A 20,546-nucleotide genomic window follows, 5' to 3' on the forward strand; every position below is an offset into this window, starting at 1 on the left:
CTATTTTTAAGCTTTTGGGCCATTTCCTTCCAGTCCTTTCTGTGTCACTAAGTTTTTCATTTTTTTCTATCCATTTTCCACTTTCTTTTCTCTTTTCCTCATCCTCCTTCTACTATTATTTTCTATAGAGAAGATCATACTCTATGCCCAGTTTTCTTTTTTTTGTTGTTTTTCTTGCCTATGCTAGTGTATGTAATTTCTAGGATGATCCAAAATTTTCTGTGGACCAATAAGTCTCTACAAGGGGGCAATTTTATCCCCCAGGGGACATTTGACAATGTGCATAGACATTTTAAATTGTCACAGTTAGTGACAACTAATTGGGGGGAGTGAGTAGGGGTTTTGCTTTTGACATCTAGTGGTTCAAGACCAGGGATACTGCTGAACAACCTATGATACACAAGACATCCCCCGCCACAAAGAATGATCCAGTTCCCAGGGTCAGTAAAACATCAGTGTTGGAGACCTCACAGTACATGTAATTTTTGATGGCTGCATACTGTTCTATGGTTTGAAAGTTTTTCATTCAGTTAAACACCAGTCCTCTATTGTTGGGTGTGTAAGTTATCACAAATTTTTGTAGCTAATACAAATAACATTGAACACATTTAAGTGTTTCAAATTAACACAAAACATTAATATTCCTCTCTTTTTCTGTAACCACTGAGCCAAATGAAAGCCATGGGTATTGTAAATGCCAAAATGATCATGGCTCTTCAGTAGGATAAGCCTCTCAATGCAGAGCCAGTAGTAATTCTTTATACTCACAAGGTTTATTATGTGTTCTCAACAAAAGATGATTGTCTAATGGTTAGTTATGTGAATAAACGCTTGTTGGCAGTGAAGGTTATTCATTTTTTCTCAACAACTTTCCCTTTTCCACAACTTTCCCTTTAGTCTCTTTTCATGAGCTCTGTTGGCCCCTGAGACCAGGAATTAGAAAGCAGATGCCGAGTCACATCGTCACTCCCTGGTACTCTGCCAATGTTATGGGGATGTCAGCGACATTGGCATTAGTGTATCATTCATTATAATAGATCAACAACCGGATTGGGTGTGGTGGCTCACGTCTGTAATCCCAGCACTTTGAGAGGCTGAATCGAGCGGGTCACTTGAGATCAAGGAGTTCGAGACCAGCCTGGTCAACATGGTGACAACCCCACCTCTACTAAAAATACAAAAATTAGCCAGGCATGGTGGCACACACCTGTACGCCCAGCTACTTCGGAGGCTGAGGCAGGAGAATCACTTGAACCTGGGAGGCAGAGGTTGCAGTGCACTGAGATCATGCCCCTGCACTCCAGCCTAGATGACAGAGTGAGACTCTGAAAAAAAAAAAAAAAAAAAAAAAAAGAAAATAAGGAAAGAAAGAAGGAAAGAAGAAGAAAGAAAAAGAAAGAAAAAGAAGAGAGAAAGAAAGAAAAGAAAGAAGTAAAAGAAAGAAAGAATGAAAGAATGAAACAAAAAAGATCAGCAACCATAGGACACAAAGACATCTGAATAAATAGGATTTGAGTGGTTTATTTTACAGATGAGAATGGTAAGGGCCAGGGAGAAAATGCCTCCACGAGAGCCAGAGAGCTGATAACAGAGTCATTCCTCTGCGGCCAGGATTCTATGCCTTCCAAGTGAGTAACCCTGCAGAGGCCTCCTGGGGCTTTTCTCTGTGGAAGCTGGAGGAGCTCTGGACGTCTGTATAGAGGCCTTTAGATCCCACCTGGTGTAGCCTGAACTGCAGACCTGGTCCCCAAAGCCCAGGATTCTCCTAGAGTCAGCCCTGCCTCCCCTGAGCCAAGGATAGGCCAAAGTTTCATTTCTCAAAGTGTGGTCTTGAGTTATCTACATCAAAATCCCTAAGACTCTTATTACCTTCAGATTCCTAAGTCCTACTCTAAATGCACCAACTATTTTATATCAGTTCCCTAGTAGATTCTCAGGCACACTAAAATCTGAGAAGTATTGGGTTACAAAAGGGGTTGACACTTTTTTTTTTTTTTTTTTCTCCAAAGGGCCAGATAGTAAATACTTCAGGCTTTGTGGACTGTATACTCTCTGTTGTTAAGACTCAACTGGACACTGCAACTTGAAAGCAGCTATGGGCAATACATAGATAGTCATGTCTAGATTTGGCCTGTGAGACATAGTTTACCAGCCTCTGGTAACCAAAATAGCTTGAAGCCTGAATTCTTATGTCAGCCTCATTTATTCTCATTTGACAGAAGGTGACGCTCTTTGAGACACTGGCTACACATTGGGAGGTCTGGGAATGATTGCAGAATTGGCTCAGATCTAACTGTATGGACTTGGCAACTCCATTTCATCACTAAGACTCAGTTTCCCTATCCTATAACAGTTGACCTCTCAGCCCTCGGTCAGCTTCTCTGGTAGGCACGTCCCTTGACTTTCTCCTGCAATTGATGGCATCTTAGAACCTCAGGAGCATCTGTCTACTGCCTGTCCCTGTGTGTTGAACAGAAAAGGAGGGCAGAGGTGGCTTTGGCCAGCCCAGGCCTCACTTCCCAGCAGCTTCCCTGAGCACCTCCTGGCTTCTCGGCAAAGGCTAGAGCTCAAAAGGCCAAGAGTGAGTCACAGGGAGGGGGTGCCAGGACTTGCTTTACTCCCTCCCTCTCTGCAGGCTCTGCCTTCCAAGGCACTGGGCTGGAGGCCCTGGCAGTGTGGGAGGAAGGGGCAGCCCTCTTCCCAGCTCCACCCATATGCCACCTTGATGGCTCTCAACAGGCGGAGTCTGCTGGGCTCCACCCATAATCCTAAGTCCTCTTCTCTATTCTCATCTGCCTGTCCGTGTTCATCATGCCCAGTAACCATGGGTAAATACCCATATGGACCACAGGGATCAGATCTCAGCTTTCTCTCCCAAACCCTTCTCTCTGTACCTATCTTCCCTGTATAGAAAATTCCTGCTTATTTTTCATGTGCTGCCACTTCCAAGAAGCCTTCCTGGGTTGCTGAAGAGGCTTACTCCACTCCTCTGCGATGCTTTGGTTACCCTCACACAATCTACCCTTTGACCACTTCTCAGCACATGGACTATTGATGGTGGTGTTGTTGCTACTGCTATTGTGAGTCTCTCACATAGGCAATGGGTGCTTCCATGGCAGGGACTGAATCTTACTAATTTTTATATCCCTTGACATCAGCGCAACTTTCACACACTAAGAGCTTAATCAATGCATGTCAAACTTATTTCATAAAGGCAGATTTCATTTGGTGCTCAAAAGAAAGTTAAATAAGGCTTTCTCTACCAGGTAGCAAAGTTATGGAGCTTATTACCCCCAAGAAGTGGACCAATACAACTATTAATGCATTACAGAAAAAGTGAGATACCGAATGCCGAGAAGATCCGAATGGATTGTGATCAGTTTTAGCCACTTTTGCGTTCACTTTACTTCTCTTTCTTCATTACATGCTTCTTTCTCCTAGTGGTGGACATCATCCAAATTCTTTATCTTGAGTCTTCCCTTGCTTTGATTTCTTTGTCTTTATAATTGAAAGCCTCAAATTTGAGAAAGTCTCAGAATCTCTTAGCTTGGTAAAAGTTCATATTTCAAGGTCTACGCTGAGAGAGTGGGAAGTAGTAGGGCTTGGGTGGGTCCTGGAGATGCATTTATAACAAGTTCCCAAGGGTACCTGCAAGCAGGTGGTCTGTGCATCACTCTACGTGTCCCTTCCTGGTTGATTAACATTTTTATTTTTTTTTTCAGTGCCAGTTCTATGCCCATTACTGCTGTAGGAACTGAAAATAGAGTGGAGACCCAAAGAATGGTCCTCCCTTCATGGAGAATGCATGCTGCCCTTCCCTCCATTGGATCTTCCACGACATCATTTGAAGATCTCCGTGGTTAGGCTGTCCTGGAAATTCCTACTCAATGTGTTCAAAAGGCCATTTCTTATTCTCTCTCGACATATCAGCTGCCCTCCACCCTACCCTGTCCTTGACTTTCCTGCGTCCATCATGGTTCTGGCATTCTTCTTCCTCCTTCTTCCAGTTGCCCACTCTCTGTGTTGTCTGTGCATTATCTACTCTAATCATGCAGGTATCATGCCTTTTTGATTCTTCATTCACATCACTTGTCTCTTCTCATATCTCTGGTTAATCACAAACAAGATCCTTAGAAGTTCATGCTAAAAGCCTGCAGAAGACACTTCATTTGCTTCCCTGTCTGCTGTCTTTTCTTATTTTAATTTATTCAAATTGATTTTCAAGTGCTGTGTTTCTGAAACTATGACAAGCACTAGAATTATCTGGAAGTCCTGTGAAAATGAGATTCCCTGTTCATTGCTCTGCAGGGTCACCTGAGGTTGGGCAATCTCACATGCTGAGGCGGGTGGTTCATGGCGGTCGCTTTGAGAGGCAGGTCCTGGAATACACTGTTTTTACTTGGTAAGTCTCCTTGCTTTTTCTCCTTTGGCTGTCACCCATCAGCTTCAACCCTGAAATGTAGAGTGGCATTTAAAGCTTAAACCTGGCAGGGGTCTTCTCATTGAATTTTTTTCTCCTCCTTCTTAGATTCCTTTCTTTGCTTCACAGGTCTCCTTCCAGCCCAATTCCCCCATCTTTGCTTTTGCTACCTTTCACATCAGAAATGTTGTCATCTTTCCCTTGATTCTTTTAATCTTTACCTAACTGATATGGTTTGGCTGTGTCCCCACCCAAATCTCATCTTGAATTGTAGTTCTCATAATCCCCAGGTGTCGTGGGAGGTAATTTAATCATGTAGGCGGCTAGTCTTACACAGTTCTCATGATAGTGAGTGAGTTCTCATGAGATCTGATGGTTTTATAAGGGGCTTTTTTCCCGTTTGCTTTGCACTTCTTCCTGCCACCACATGAAGGAGAATTTACTTGCTTCCTTTTTTTACCATGATTGTGTTTCCTGAGGCCTTCCTAGCCATGCTGAACTGTGAGTCAATTAAACCTCTTTCCTTTATAAATTACCCAGTCTCTGGTATGTCCTTATTAGCAGTATGAAAACGAACTAATACACCAACCTTCAAGTTAAACTAAAGCTCTGTCTCCTCTACTTCCCCAGGCTACAAGTATCTAGCCAGTCTCCAAATTCCCAACACACCTACTTCTTGGTGCATTCCTCTGATATGTCTTACTAGCTGCCAATTTAATGGTGTGTTTATTGCCCAACTAACTAGACTGAGCATCTTGTGACCAAGACTTCATATTATTTATATCACACTCCTTGGCACATAATTAATATTAAACAAATAACACCACTAATAATATTTGTTTTCATATTTTACCGATGGAAATCAGGACTTTTGGTTGAGACCACTAAGTTTTTTGGAGAAATCATCAAAGGTACTTACATTTTCCTATAGAGGGACACATGCTTGTCCCTCTGCCAGAAATACTCCCTTTATACACAATTGTCCTTTGCGTGGTTAACAATGGCTTATCCACTGGGTCTAAGTTTAAAACTCCCTTCTTCAGAGAGGTCTCTGACCATCCAGATTAATCTATTTCTCTCTGATATCATTTGCATAGCACACTACACTCTCTCATAGTATGAATCACACCTGAAATTAGTAATTTTACTATCTTCTCCAACTATTTGTATTGTAAGCGGATTATATATCCTTGCCTGTTATCATATGACCTACAGTTCTTTTCTATGGGAAGAGTGTATTTCCCCACTCCATTTATGTTGGTTCTGGCCATGGGACCTTATTTAGCCAATGAACAAACACAGTGAAATGCACCATTTTTAGCCATCTCTAGTTAAACACCTTACTGGAGGAGTAAATTCTGTACCAGTGGTTCTCAACTAGGGCTTGATTTTTCTTCCCATGGGACAATTGGCAATATCTGGAGATCTTTTTGGTTGTCACGTCTGGGGGTAATGCTGCTGACATTAGTGAGTAGAGGCCAGGGATGCTGCTAAACATCCTACAATACGTAGAATAGCTCCCCACAAAAAGGAAGTATCCAGCCTTCAATGTGAATGGTACCGAGGCTGAGAAACTGGGCTATACACCAATGTCATCTGAGAAAAACTCTACTCCAAGTGGGAAAATGAGCTTTGAAATAAACATCCATTCACTAGTTTAGTGTCCTGGATTTTACAATCTTTCTGAACCTTATTTTTTTTTAATCATTTGAGAAGTGTGTATGATAACTCTACCCTCAAGAAGATGTTGTAGAGATTAAAGAAAATATTGTTAAGTAACGCGACTGGCATATTGGTCTTCAAGAATGCTAGGTCTGTCTCCTGTCCTCATTGATGCTATGTCAAGATTTATTACACACAATCAAGTTTTTTTTCAGAGTCTCGCTCTGTTGCCAGGCCTGAGTGCAGTGGTGCGATCCCAGCCCACTGCAACCTCTGCCTCTCGCCAGGTTCAAGTGATTCTCCTGCCTCAGCCTCCTGAGTAGCTGGAACAACAGGTGCGTGCCAGCATGCCCAGAGTAGCTGGAACAACAGGTGCATGCCAGCACGCCCAGCTAATTTTTGTATTTTTAGTAGAGACGGGGTTTCACCATGTTGGCCAGGACAGTCTTGATCTCCTGACCTCATGATTCGCCTGCCTTGGCCTCCCAAAGTGCTGGGATCACAGGCGTGAGCCACCATGCCTGGCCCAATCAAGTGTTTAATCCTCTAAATAACATTAGGATTTGTGCTAGTATCTTTAAAATATTACTCAGACCATGGCAGCAGGGATTGGGGGTAGGGTATCTATTATTTGTGCTGCCTGACTAATTCTGGAGACTTGGACCCAGACTTTGGTGGGTTGAATCCAAAGGTCCAGAGGCTTTATTTGTGTTCCCCAAGAGGGCAGGCAGCAGAGCCCATGTGTTCTTTAACTAACTGGGTCTTTCTGTTTGCAATGGCAATGAGAAACAGGGAAAATTCATAATAATTCTTACAATGATTATGTGCTGCGATCTTTAGCCGGAATGATCCCTTGGAATGAAAAGCTGATACTATCATGCCTTTGCTTACATCCCTTCAGTGGCTTGTTTTCCTTGGAGCCTGTAAAATCAAAGTCCAAATCGTTCCCGTGACTTAGAATGGTCACAGTCTGTCTCTTGTCCTCCCTACTCTAGTGTCCCCATATTGTCCACGGATCTCAGAATATGTCATGCCTTCTCTAGTCTCAGGGTCTTTGCACAGGAAGTTCCCATGTGATAAAATGCTTTTCCCCCTTCTTTTCACCTTTATAACCTCTACTTATCTTCCTGTTTTATGCTATAGTCTCTGTCAGAGAAGATTTTCTCAAATCCTCTAAACAAGTCAGGTCATTTCACCCTGTATTTCTACCATGCCCATTCTCAGAGCTGATGGCAATCAGTAAAACTCTACACCTCACTGTATGCTTACCAGTTAAAACACTGAAGACAATACTTTTGTAATTGTTGATGATTTATTACTGCTCTGAGCCCCCAGTGCCAAGCCCTGGCCACACTGGCCTTCTTTGGAACATTACCTTTTGCCCACTCCCCATTACTCCAAAATCAAGCAACTGAAGGTTGTCTGGCACCATAGCAGACTTTCAGACTCCTGATGTGAGGTTACAGCCAACATTCATTTGGATTGGCCCATATAATCCCTGCTCGTATTTCTGCCTTAGGATTATTTGTCTCATAATCATGTTATCGAGCAGTGATTATTTGTCTTTCTGGAAACATTCTAAAATCCAGAAAGCAGGGGTGAGTTTTATAGTGGACCTACAATCTGAAATACACAATATGCACTTCTGTTAACTGCTTCTCTTATTTAATCCTCGCAACTCCATGTGGTAAGAGTTGTCCAGTCTTTCTATTTCACAACTGAGGCTTCAAAAATAAAAGAGATCCATGTTGAAGGGAGAGGAAAAGAAGAAGACTCCTAGGACCGTTAGGCCTGGGGCTGTGTTATCCCAGTGCCATCATCTCAGGATATGATGGGAGCTGCTAGGTGTAGAGATAGCTCCTCTTTGGAGAAACCTCCATGAAACGGTTTCAGGGAAGGCCATTGTGGTTATGTCTCAGAAGATTTGCCCTGCAAGTGAAACAGAAGTTTCTCGTGGAGATGTGGAGGGGGCTGCCCTGCTGTGTCAGAAAGTGGATACTCTATGGAACCAAACCCATTATAATGAGATAAGGTCGAGGCTGCTGTTGGATCTTTACCCATTGTAGCTTCTATTTGTATGGTAAGCAGCTGCTAAGATGGCCCCAGATATCACTGCTTTGCAATAGTCCTGTCTTTGTGTAATCTACTCCCCGTGAGTGTGGGCTGGATATTCTGGCTCTCTTCAGGTAAACAGATGATTGAAAAAGTGATGAAATGTCACTTCTAAAATTAGGTTACAGAGAGAATGTGGTTTCGTTTTTGCTCACTCCCTCTTATTCAGGGAAACTAGCTGCCTTTTTATGTACTGCCCTATGGAGAGGCACACATGTCAAGAAACTGAGGGAATGCCTTCCAGCCAACAGCCAGCCAGGAACTAAGGTGCTCAGTACAGCAGCCTCTACAAGACTGAATAATGCCAACAGCTATTTGATTGTGCTTGGAAGAAGATCTCCATTTAGTTGAACCTTCAGATGAGACTGCAGCCCTGGCCAGCAAACAAATTGCAGCCTATGGAAAGACCTTAAGGCAGAGGCATCCAACTGAACGACCCAAGGGCTCTGACTTACAGAAACTGTGAGCAGTAAGTGCCTATTTTTTTAAACCACTACACTTTGGGGATGGATTGTAACACAGCTATTGATAACTAATAGAGTTTGTTACGTTAGCATTTTAGTCTGCTTTTTTAGCTGCAAGATAAAACTAACCCCTTCACATAAACAGTTAGATTTCAACTCTACAGGTTCAGTTTTGACTTTATAGTTAGCTACTAATGAATCTACACATAAATGTCAGGTTCCCCTAACATAGAAGAGAGGCCTACTATGTACAGGATTATGGACTGTGAATTTCTAGATATAAAGATTTTGTCTCATTCATCTCCGTACCCCAGGGCCTAGACCAAGCTTTATCCTATCATAGCTATTTAATATCTACGGGTCGATTTAAATGATCTAGTTACCAGATAGCTATTACGACCCACGTTTTACTGATAAAATAAGAGAAGTACCTAGAGTTTAAGTGATTCAGAGAAGGTCATGTGAGTGGAGTCAGGGCTTTCACCCAAATTCTCAGGCTGCCATCTGTGCATCCCAGCGCTTCCTTAGTGGGTAAAATAGCCCATTACAGACTAGAATGGCAATGTTTTCCTTCCATCGCAACATACTAGCTCAAAATAAGCAGGTGGCTTTTTTATTTCTTTTTAAAGAAAAACGATGTTTTATTAAAGGATTGTCTTCCAAAAAGGCTTCGTTACTCCTTTTTTTCCCTTTAAGCATAGTGAAATGGCCTCTACCTTATTTCAAAAGGATTTCTGGGATAAAGTTCTTCAGTGATAACACGTTTGAAGTAAGTAACAATTCAGTTATCTTAGTCCTCACTAATAATGTTCGTGGAGGAATTGGTGTTTCTTTCTGAGTTAATAAGAAACATTTGCAGCCAAACCATAGGACTCTGAAGATAAAGCAATTGGCAAGAAATGGTATGTTTAAATACCAGAAAATAGCCCATATCCAAACAGGTGTGCGAGAAAACAGTATAAATAAACTGCTCTGTATGCAGTTTAGCCCGAGCAGAATTGTGTAGGAAACTTTCCTCCTATTCTGGAAAAAATATAACCAAACCAGGCCACTTGTATCCTCCTTAGACTGCACAGCTGGAAAAACAGTCCTTGTTCAAACAGCCGAAAGTAAAAGTTGTTTTAATTTTTTTTTAATGGCCAGATAAACAAAACCTTGCTAGAGGAATGACTATACTTGTGCAAATATGGCCTTGAGCTAGCATCTTGTGAAAGACTCACCTCTTTTCAACCTTTAAGAAATATGCCTGCTTCTTTGAATTCGTGATGGTCACTTCATGTTGTGTTAGGATATTTTTTAAAAAATGTTTCTGTTGGTACAGTTGTCTTAACCATCTGGGCACTTGACTTAGGGCATTAAGAATATAGATGCCTAAAAGAAGTGCTTGGTTTCTGTAAGATCTGCTATGTGCACAGGAAACATGGTTTAGAGCTCAAAGGGGTTACAAAAACTGTCCATCTTTTTATGCCATTTCTTTCTGGCCAGGAACAAAGGTAAGACAAGAGGTTGGTCCATGCCAGAAAGTCTGAAAGTATGTGGGTTAAATGTTTCCAACTGGGCTGTTTGGTGTTTGGGATCATTTGTTCTTTGCCAACCTGTGCCTAGGGGGGAAAAAGGCAAAAACAATGGAGACGTAGCCTAAGGTTCCTGGAGATATTTGGTATTTGACATGCCTCAGTGGTGAGGAGCATTTATGGTGTAGTGAAAAGTAAGTGGTCCTCTGCATTTCACAGTCCAAACCCTGGCTAAATCTGACTAACAAGACAATTACTGCTTCTGAGCCTCAGTTTTCCATCTCTAAAATGGCCTTCTATACACAGTTATGAGACTATATGTAAATACATAACTTGTTAGAGGCAATAACACGTGAAGATTACATGCAGTAATACACATGTAATAACATAAATTATCTTATGACGATTATATGCAGTAGCATGCAGCGGCAGTCACACACTGTGTGCTCCATAGATGGTGTCTTATTTGAACGGTTGTTGCTGCTGTCCTCAAGGAGTTTCTCTTTTGAATACATCCCTCCCTCAACACACACAGGCCTAGATCTTTCTGTCTTTGCCCTGGAATGATTATCTATAGATACTGTGTGCAAAGTGAAATTATGCCAAGTACTATAGAAATGAAAATGACTGAATCAAGGTCAATTGGTGTGGAAGTTAGGAGCATAGGTTCTGGGCCGGGTACAGTGGCTCATGCCTGTAATCCCAGAATTTTGGGAGGCCAGGGCAGAAGGATAGTTTGAGCTCAGGAGTTAAAGACCAGCCTGGACAACATGGCAAAACCCTGTCTCCACACACATACACACACAAAGCTAGCTGGGCAGGTGGGCAGGGTGATGCCTGCTTATAGTCCCAGCCACTTGGGAGGCTGAGGTGGGAGAATCACTTGAGCCCAGGAGGTCAAGGCTTAAGTGAGCTCTGGTAAGTGCATTAGGTTGGTGAAAAATTAATTGCAGTTTCAGGCTCTAGTTTTAAACGGCAAAGACCGTAATTACTTTTGTACCAACCTAATACCACTGAACTCCAGCCTGGGTGACGAAGTAAGACCCTGTTTCAAAAAAAAAAAAAAAGGTGTAGATTCTAAGCTCAGGCTTGCTTGAAATTCTGGCTCATTTTCTTTCTATCCAGGTAGCCTTGTTGAGTCTCAATTTCCCTATCTGTAAAATGACAATACTAGCAGTATATTCTTTATTCTGTTTAAAATGAAGAGCTCAAGTGCTAGTGTGTACTCACGTGCTTTCTTTGCGAGTTCAAGCACTCAGACTTCAAATGGTATCTTCCGGAGCTTCTTCAGCTGGATTCTGTCCTCTTCCTCATTTGTCACTCTGCTGGCTGCTCCAGGTCGTTCCAATCTATAAATAACCATTTCAGAGCCAGACATCACTGACTAATATCTCAATCTCTAGGAACAAAGATTTTGACTTGTGTCACACTCAGTGGTTCAGAATGATTGTAACCCAATTCCGGCTACATCCAGAATGAGATGGAAATCCAGCATTCTAGTTGGGAGCGGGATTTTCTCTAAGAAACTACGGTGGATCAGGATAAAAGTTCTCTTTTCCGTTATTCATAAAAGGCAGGGAAAGAGAGTCAGAGTTATGGCTTATGGTGTCGCAAGAATGTTTAGTATCATTTTAAGGATCTCTCTCGTTCTCTCTTTCTTGCTCTCACTCTTGTTCTCGCTCTTGCTTTTTCTCTTCCCTTTTCCTCCCTGTGGCAAGTATTATAAATAGGCCTCCTTCTTATCTGATCCTCCCCTAAATGTTTTTCATTTGAAAACCACAGTTAATTTTAGATAAATGTCGGAGATAATCTCAAATTTGTGTGTAATATAGGCCCTAGTTCTAAGAAAAACATGACATGTCTGGAAGACCTTGTTTTGGCCTTTGTTCCTCTGCTAGTACCACAGCCAATAGCTCTGACTTCCCGCCCTTTATCTGAGACTAGGTTGTATCTTAAGTCTCCTAAGCCCCTTTTCCAGAAGCAGAGAAACTGCCACCATCTGAAGGGCTCCTTTCTAATCCAATAGTTTCCCAGGAAAGATTTTAAAGCTGGAAAGGGGCTCAGGGGAGTGACGGGTGAGTTCACCAACACTGCCCGCCTGAGCAATTTGCAGGATCAAGTGGCCTCTGTCTTCTGATTCTCACAGGCCAGGCCCCCTCCAGATCCACGTGTAGATAACTGCAGTCGTAAATGTTGTGCAAAGGCTGCTGTACAACCCTTTTAAAGAAGAGGCTGTTTTTCAGAACCTGGGCCACATTTGTCCTGGCCTGAGTTAAGAGGTAAAGAACATTCCAATTGTGAGCTTGGATGGAAAAAAATATATTTGAAGTTTTTTCTGCTAACAAGGTATGCAGAGGACTCAAATTCCAGTAAACGAAGGTTAAAGACGGGCTGATTTGCAGAATACGGTCATCACCCCCACCCCTTAATTTTTCCATAAAGTGCCATAAAAAGCCACTGCACTAACAAACATTTTGGGAAGGGAACAAGCTCCAGGCCAAGAAGCCACAAGTTTAAATGGGGGGAAATCTGAGCCCTGAGGCACAGTTTCCTGAGCAGAGTCATTACTCAAGAAGGGAATCAGGCATTAACAGAACTATCCCAACCCAGCACCAAAGCTAACGCTTCTCTGGATGCCGTGGGACAGTGCTGGTCTGGAGAAGAGCTCCAGTGTTCCTCACTGGAGTTACACCCTTCACCTTGACTTACAATGTGAAATGAGAGCATGTCTCAAAGACTCAGCTTACACCTGAAAAACACCTGAAGAAAAACGTCTTGTTTTATTTAAAGGATGAAAAGAAAATGCAACGCAATGCAATTGCAAAAACAAAACAAAACAAAACAAAAAACTCCAGCTGGACGTGTTTTAAAAAATTTATTGTTGTAGAACACAGAAAAATTAATGCTAAAATGGATACAGAAGAGTAAAGTCCCCCAAGAGAGCTAGGCCAACTGTGAAGAAGAGGAATATGGAGGAGGGGCTTATCCTACAAAATGCTGACCTGTACAAAACCATCATCGTAAAATTGGTCTGCTTCTGGCTTGAGAACAGAGACCAGTGAACAGAACAGAGGCCTAGAAGACAGGCCTCCTTATAAATGAGGACTTGAAACATGTTTAACATGGTTTAAAAATCATAGGGAATGGTTAGATTATTTAGTAGATGGTATTGAGAAACTGGTTCACCATATGGAGAAGAATAACATCTATATTTTTTTCTTTCTTTTTTTTTTTTTTGAGACGGAGTCTCGCTCTGTCGCCCAGGCTGGGGTGTACTGGCGCGATCTCGGCTCACTGCGAGTTCCGCCTCCCGGGTTCACGCCATTCTCCTGCCTCAGTCTCCCGAGTAGCTGGGACTACAGGCGCCGCCACCGCACCCGGCTAATTTTTTTGTATTTTTAGTAGAGATGGGGTTTCACCGTGTTAGCCAGGATGGTCTCGATCTCCTGAACTGTGATCTGCCCACCTCGGCCTCCCAAAGTGCTGGGATTACAGGCGTGAGCCACCGCGCCTGGCCCAATAACATCTATATTTCTATAGTACACGAAGGTGGACTCCAGATGCATATGATATCCAGTATGAGAGGAAAGCTTAAATGGTTAACAAAAGAAAATTTAGAAGAGTGTTTTTACAATGTAGAGGTGGGGAGAAACTTTCTAAAGAAGACCTAAAATTACCAAATATAAAGCAAAAAAAAAAAAAAAAAAAATGAAGTGTTTGATGACACCAAAGTTGAGGATTTCTTTTTAATGAAAAATTGTAAAGATGAAGTTAAAAATTAAAAAATTGAAACACAATATGTGCAACATTTACAACTGACTAACAACCAATATAGGATATATGAGAGTAACCTGTAAGTTAACAAGAAAAGGATCATAAAATCCATCAGAAACGGGGCAAAGGGCTGGGTATGGCAGTTCATACCTGCAATCCTAGCACTTCAGGAGGCCAAGGTGGGAGGATTACTTGAGACCAGGAGGTCAGAATCAGCCTGAGCTGCATAGTGAAATCTAGTCTCTACAAAAATAAAAATAAAAAGATTAGCCAGATGTAGTGGTGTGCACCTGTAGTCGTAGCTACTTGAGGAGGCTGAGGTTGGAGGATCGCTTGAGCCCAGGAGTTCAAGGCTACAGTGAACTAGCATCACACCATACACTCCAGCCAGGGCAGCAGAGTAAAACCCTGTCTCTTTAAAACAAAACAAAACAAAACAAAACAAAACAAAACAAAACAAAAAAAGGGCTGGGCTCGGTGGCTCACACCTGTACCCCCAGGCCGAGGCGGGCGGATCACCTGAGGTCAGGAGTTTGAGATCAGCCTGGCCAACATGGTGAAATCCCATTTCTACTAAAACTACAAAAATTATCTGGGTGTGGTGGTGGGTGCCTGTAGTCCCAGCTACTCAGGAGGCTGAGGCAGGAGAACTGCCTGAACCCGGGAGGCGGAGGTTGCAGTGAGCCAGGATCACACCACTGCACTCCAGCCTGGGCGTCAGAGCGAGAATCCATCTCAAAAATAAAAATAAAAGTAAAAAAAGAAACAAACAAGCAAAAATAAACAGAGGCAAAGAATATGACAGGTAAATCACAGAGGTAAAAATCCAAATGGTTCACATAATTATACAAAGCTCAAAATCAGGGAAAAGCAAACCAAATTCAATGAGTTATAAGTTTCTACTCATCAGATTGGTAAAAATGGGAAAGCTGGATAATGCCAGGTCTAAGATGTGAGAACACACGACTCTTCATGTCCAGTTCTTAGGATTATAGAAGTGAAACCGATCTAAAGAATAAACTCACAAAAATTGAGCATCTATGTACATTAGAATCAGTAGTTCCCTTTCAGAATATCCCAAAGAATCCTCACTTGGGTCCAGAAGAGGGAATCTAAGAGGATTTCATGCAGCCAAGACCTGTGATTGCTGGGCCAGAGAGGCAACCAGGGGGTCCTTAGCTGCAGAAATGGGAAAGTAAATTGAAGAGCTGCCCTTTATGGATTACCATGCAGTAGTTAGAGACAATTATCTGGAATCACTAATTAGCAGTATGTGAAGTTTTTTGAAAATGCAGTACTGGGTGAAAAAATAAGAAAAGGCAAGCAATCAGGGTTGCTTGGAGAATTAAATGGCAGTAAAACCTTTGATGTAGCAACTGGCACAAAGAAGAGTTTAGATTCTATCCACAGGTAGGTGGAGAATTAAAAGGGTCAGTCCACCCTGACAAAAGACTCAAGACCGTGGAGATGGGAGTGAAATTTGAAACTATTCGAAACAGACTTTGTGGACAATCTGCTAATAAATTTTCTTTCCTGCATCCTTTCTTTCTCACTGGGTAGTGGAATCTAGACTTTCACAAGAAAGAAAACTCAGAACATGAAACACTGCATGTGTTTCATGCTAACAGTCTAACAGTCTAACATTCTGGCTAACAGTCTACCTGTCCTGGTGTTCCTTAGGAGATTCGAGAATTGCCCTAGCCAGGTGCTGCATTTGCTAAAGTTGATTCTAAGGAGTTTGTTTATGTGGGTTCAGAATTCTTCCCTGTCTCCCTTGACTCCCTGATATGTAGTCTGTGCTAAGTGATGGAATTGTACTGAATGGATGGAATTGTACTGAAAGTTCTTTCACCGTGGTTTGTTTAACAAAATCTACTGAGTAACACTTCATACGGGGTATGGAGGAGACAAATGTGATTGGATAGAATGATATTTTTTCCCTTTCTTCTTCTTACCATATATATACTTTTAGGAGTACCCATTATTGCTACTATCTGCTACCAAAATGTCGGTGACCAAACTGTAGAAATGAAGAAGGAAAACAGACAGCTTGTCTAACGTTCTTGCTCTGAAACTCCCAAGAGATGAGATTCCATCTCTAAGCAGGAGGCCAGGGAGTCCTCTCTCAGTGCAGGAGGCGGCAGGATATTTTTACTGCATTTGCGACCAGGGGTCACAGAGAGGGGCAAGGAGCTGGATTCCCAGAATGGAATCGAATCTAGCTCTCTCCGAAGGAAATCCAGGGTTTGGAAAACTCCCAAGGAGCAATAATTCAACTGAACTAACCTGATGAACCATTTTCAAATGAGTATGGAGAAATATAGTCAAACATTGAACAGCTTCCTAGAATTGAAGCAACTGGGCAAAGGTGCCTTTTATTAGACCTTTGCAGTACACCCAGAGAACCGGTTAGAGAGCCAGGCTCAGCTCCATCTGGAAGAGAGAAAGACTGGATTTTATTCCCCAGTAGAAGGTTCTCTAGAGCAGTGTGTACGTTTTTCACTTCCTTATAATTATTTATTCAAAACTGAAATATCAGCACATCAAAGTCAACTCCATGCATTGAGTACCCACTCTCTGCCCATCATCTCCTGGGGCTTTTCTCTATCTTATCTCATGGAATCCTCCCCAGATGCTTCAAGGAAAAGATATGACTCCCCATTTTTTAGAAGAGGAAGTCTCCGAGAGGACAGACACATTTTGAAGGCCCGATAGATTTTAAAAAGCAGATCTGGATTCAAATCCAGACAGCTGAGTTCCAAATCTGAAACTTTCTTCAACCCATACTGCTATGACCAGACCCCTTCTAAGGGATGTCAGGCAGCCTAGGGGGTCCCATGAGATTTAGAAATAAAGGGATAAATTGTCCTTTCCTCACCCATTTTCAAGCAAAAATGCTAGGGGAGCAGCTGTGTATTAAAAAGGAGTTGGGGCGGAAATACTGATAATAAAGATAGTGAACTTTCGTTGAGTTACCGGTCAAACATTGTGATAACTGTTTGGTCTGAACCACATTCCTATCAGCTGGCTCTATTACTGTTTCTATTTTTTTATTTGGGGGAATTAAGTTTCAAAGGTTAATTAATTATTTAAACTCAAACAACTAGTACTTCTTGGAATAGATCCTAAATTGGTCTGACTCTCAAATCAGTGTTTTAAAAATACTACTGTAAACTGCTTTCTTGGAATATGGCCATGTGAGTTAGGCGTGGCAGCTATTGTGGTGGTGTTATGGTGGTGGGAACAGCAGTGATGGTGTTGTTTTCATTGTTCTTGGCAGTGGTGATACTAATGATGATAAGTAATTGGTGAAGGTGGTGGTCCTCGTAGTGGTGTGATGGTGTTGGTGGTGGTAGCAGTGGTGCTGGTGGTGGTGGTGTGGGTGGTGATAATAGTGATAATGGTGGTAGCAATGGTTTAGCAGTGATGGCAGTGTTGGTAGTGGTAGTGACAGCTATGGTGGTGGTGGTGGTGTGGCAGCAGGGCCAGAAGTAATGATGGTGGTGGTGGTGGTAGTGGTGGTGATGGAGATGATGTTGATGGGAGGTGTGGGAAGGGCATGGTGATGATGGTGTTGGTGGTGGTGATGGTGGAGGTGGGGGTGGGGTGATGGTGGAGGTGGTGATGGTGGGGAGGGGGTGGGGTAATGGTGACAGTAGTGGTGATGATGATGGTGATAGTAGTAGTGATGGTGGTGGTGGTGGTAGTGGTGGTGATGGAGATGGTGTTGATGGGAGGTGTGGGAAGGGCATGGTGATGATGGTGTTGGTGGTGGTGATGGTGGAGGTGGGGGTGGGGTGATGGTGGAGGTGGTGATGGTGGGGAGGGGGTGGGGTAATGGTGACAGTAGTGGTGATGTTGATGGTGATAGTGATGGTGGTGGTGGTGGTAGTGGTGGTGATGGAGATGGTGTTGATGGGAGGTGTGGGAAGGGCATGGTGATGATGGTGTTGGTGGTGGTGATGGTGGAGGTGGGGGTGGGGTGATGGTGGAGGTGGTGATGGTGGGGAGGGGGTGGGGTAATGGTGACAGTAGTGGTGATGTTGATGGTGATAGTGATGGTGGTGGTGGTGGTAGTGGTGGTGATGGAGATGGTGTTGGTGGGAAGTGTGGGAAGGGCATGGTGATGATGGTGTTGGTGGTGGTGATGGTGGAGGTGGGAATGGGGTGATGGTGGTGGAGGTGGTGATGGGAGGAGGGGGTGGGGTGATGGTGACAGTAGTGGTGATGGTGATGGTGATAGTAGTGATGGTGGTGGTGGTGGTGGTAGTGGTGGTGATGGAGATGGTGTTGATGGGAGGTGTGGGAAGGGCATGGTGATGATGGTGTTGGTGGTGGTGATGGTGGGGGTGGGGTGATGGTGGAGGTGGTGATGGTGGGGAGGGGGTGGGGTAATGGTGACAGTAGTGGTGATGATGATGGTGATAGTGATGGTGGTGGTGGTGGTAGTGGTGGTGATGGAGATGGTGTTGGTGGGAAGTGTGGGAAGGGCATGGTGATGATGGTGTTGGTGGTGGTGATGGTGGAGGTGGGGATGGTGGTGGAGGTGGTGATGGGAGGAGGGGGTGGGGTGATGGTGACAGTAGTGGTGATGGTGATAGTAGTGATGGTGGTGGTGGTGGTAGTGGTGGTGATGGAGATGGTATTGGTGGGAGGTGTGGGAAGGGCATGGTGATGATGGTGTTGGTGGTGGTGATGGTGGAGGTGGGGATGCGGTGATGGTGGTGGAGGTGGTGATGGTGGGGAGGGAGTGGTAATGGTGGCAGCAGTGGTGATGATGATGGTGATGGTGGTGGTGGTGGGAGAGGGATGATGATCATGATGGTGATGGTGGTGGTGGTAATGGTCGTGGTGGTGGTAGAGGCGATGGTAAGGGAGGGGACGGCAACTGTGGTGGTAGTGGTGTGGTGGTGGTGGAGTGCTGGTGGAAATAGCAGGGTTGTTGCTGGTGGTGGTGATGGTAATGATGATGGTAGTGGTGGTGGTAGTGGTGGAGGTGGTGGTGGTGGTGAGGGTGGGGGTGGGGTGGTGGTTCCCATGACAGTAGAAGTGATAACAGTGATGAGGTGGTGATGATATTGATTATGGAGGTGGTAGCTGTGGGGGTCTTGGTGGTGGTGAATTCAACCTTCCATATAATATCTTCTTTTGAGAAATTCTGAAAAAAGAACACTTCTGTTTTCTCTGTGCCTTTAAAAGTCAATTCATTTGTTTTTTTCCATAGGCTTCAGGAAAGAGGCACTGGCCTTTACTTCTCCACCTCGCTTCACTTCCATGTTGTTGACAAATGTTGTAGTTGCCCAGGATCAGAGGGAGAGACAGACCCTGTGACCACTTCCCCAAAGGCGGCCTTTGGCCACTCCGTGCACTGGAGCACATGACCCTCTGCCTCGCCCCTGCCACATTAACCAGGTGACTGTCTGCCAAGGCCCAGCCCAGTCCAAAGGGAATTGGGATTCAGCGTCCCAAACAAGGCACTGATTAGCTGGTAATCAGGGAGCGATTAGCAGGTCGGGTCACCTGCAGTTCATTGCCCATTGTTCCCTGCAAAGTCCTGGGATATTTGCCACACGGGCTGGCCAGTCTGAATGTCTGAGGATTCCGATGCCTGCAGCTCTGCTGTGTAGATCTGTGATTAGGAACAAATCCTCTGTTCTCTCAGCCCATCCCCCGAAGGAGGCAGTGCGGTGGGTGAATCCCCTTCTCTATTCACACACAAAGGATTTGGGAGAAGAACGGCCTGCTTACGAGCTCAACAGTGACAGAGAGGTGAGGTCCCAATAATGCACTGAAGAACTGAAAGCAAATTAGCACATTCCTCTTCCTGAACCATGATGACTGAGAGTGGAGGAGCCCAGCAAGTCCACGTCCAGATTGGGATTCTACTGTGATCTTGAGATGTGACCTCAGACAAGATTTTTAACCTCTGAGCTTGTTTACCTCGATTTTAAGAGGGTTAATAATAACACTCGCCTCTTCAGCCTTTGAAGTTCAGATTTAGAAAATGAACATAAAGCAGTTAATACAGTCTCTGTAGCGTGTGACCAATATGGGCTATCACCATTATCATCAGTTATAGTAATATCAATATTTAAAATATCATAATTATTTGAAATACTTTATTTAAAATATGCCTCTGTAACATCACTTCTAAATGAGAGATAGCCCCTTTGTAGGAGGCCCTGATAAGGAGGAGATGAGATAATTCTTGTAAAGCTTTCATCACAGGACCTAGCATGTAATTAGCACTCAATAAATCATAGTAATAATGGTGATCACCGTCATCATTGTTTGTACTAAGTTGAATGCAAAAAACTATTTTGTAGCATTTTTCACTATATTGTAGCATGTGATCATGAAAATTTAGACAAAGCATTTTTTTTAAGCTAAAAGGAGATTAATGAAATTATTCATGGCACATTCACACCATTGGACACTGTTCAGCTTTATAGTCTTTGTGCCCTTCCACCACCTAAAGATCTTGCTAAAACTATCATTTGACAAATCTGGGGTCAGCACAAGATTACACATTTCCAGTGCACTCTCAAGTGATTCCAGGGCTACCAGTCCATGGACCCCACTTTAAATAAACAGGATGTA

General features: G+C 43.4%; 2 long non-coding RNA genes across 4 annotated transcripts in view; one reads left to right on the forward strand and one right to left on the reverse strand.

Moving 5' to 3' along the window:
- The window catches only part of LOC106995092 (uncharacterized), a 91,471-nt gene that overhangs the window by 29,575 nt on the left and 41,350 nt on the right, over positions 1-20,546 (reverse strand). Inside the window, exons 4-6 of one of the 3 annotated variants that reach the window (XR_013412217.1) lie at positions 14,097-14,189; positions 11,403-11,521; positions 3,205-4,452 (exon numbers count right to left, since the gene is read on the reverse strand). This is a non-coding gene — a long non-coding RNA (uncharacterized LOC106995092). Of the gene's footprint in view, positions 1-1,498; positions 4,453-11,402; positions 11,522-14,096; positions 14,190-20,546 lie in introns of those variants that run through there. The other 2 variants (XR_013412219.1, XR_013412218.1) reach the window with 2 other exon arrangements.
- On the forward strand, positions 8,361-20,219 carry LOC114674429 (uncharacterized). Its single transcript, XR_013412220.1, has 3 exons — positions 8,361-8,663; positions 9,355-9,427; positions 19,171-20,219. It is a non-coding gene; the product is annotated as an uncharacterized LOC114674429 (long non-coding RNA).

Source organism: Macaca mulatta, chromosome 20 (assembly GCF_049350105.2).
Source record: "Macaca mulatta isolate MMU2019108-1 chromosome 20, T2T-MMU8v2.0, whole genome shotgun sequence".
NCBI lineage: Eukaryota > Metazoa > Chordata > Mammalia > Primates > Cercopithecidae > Macaca > Macaca mulatta.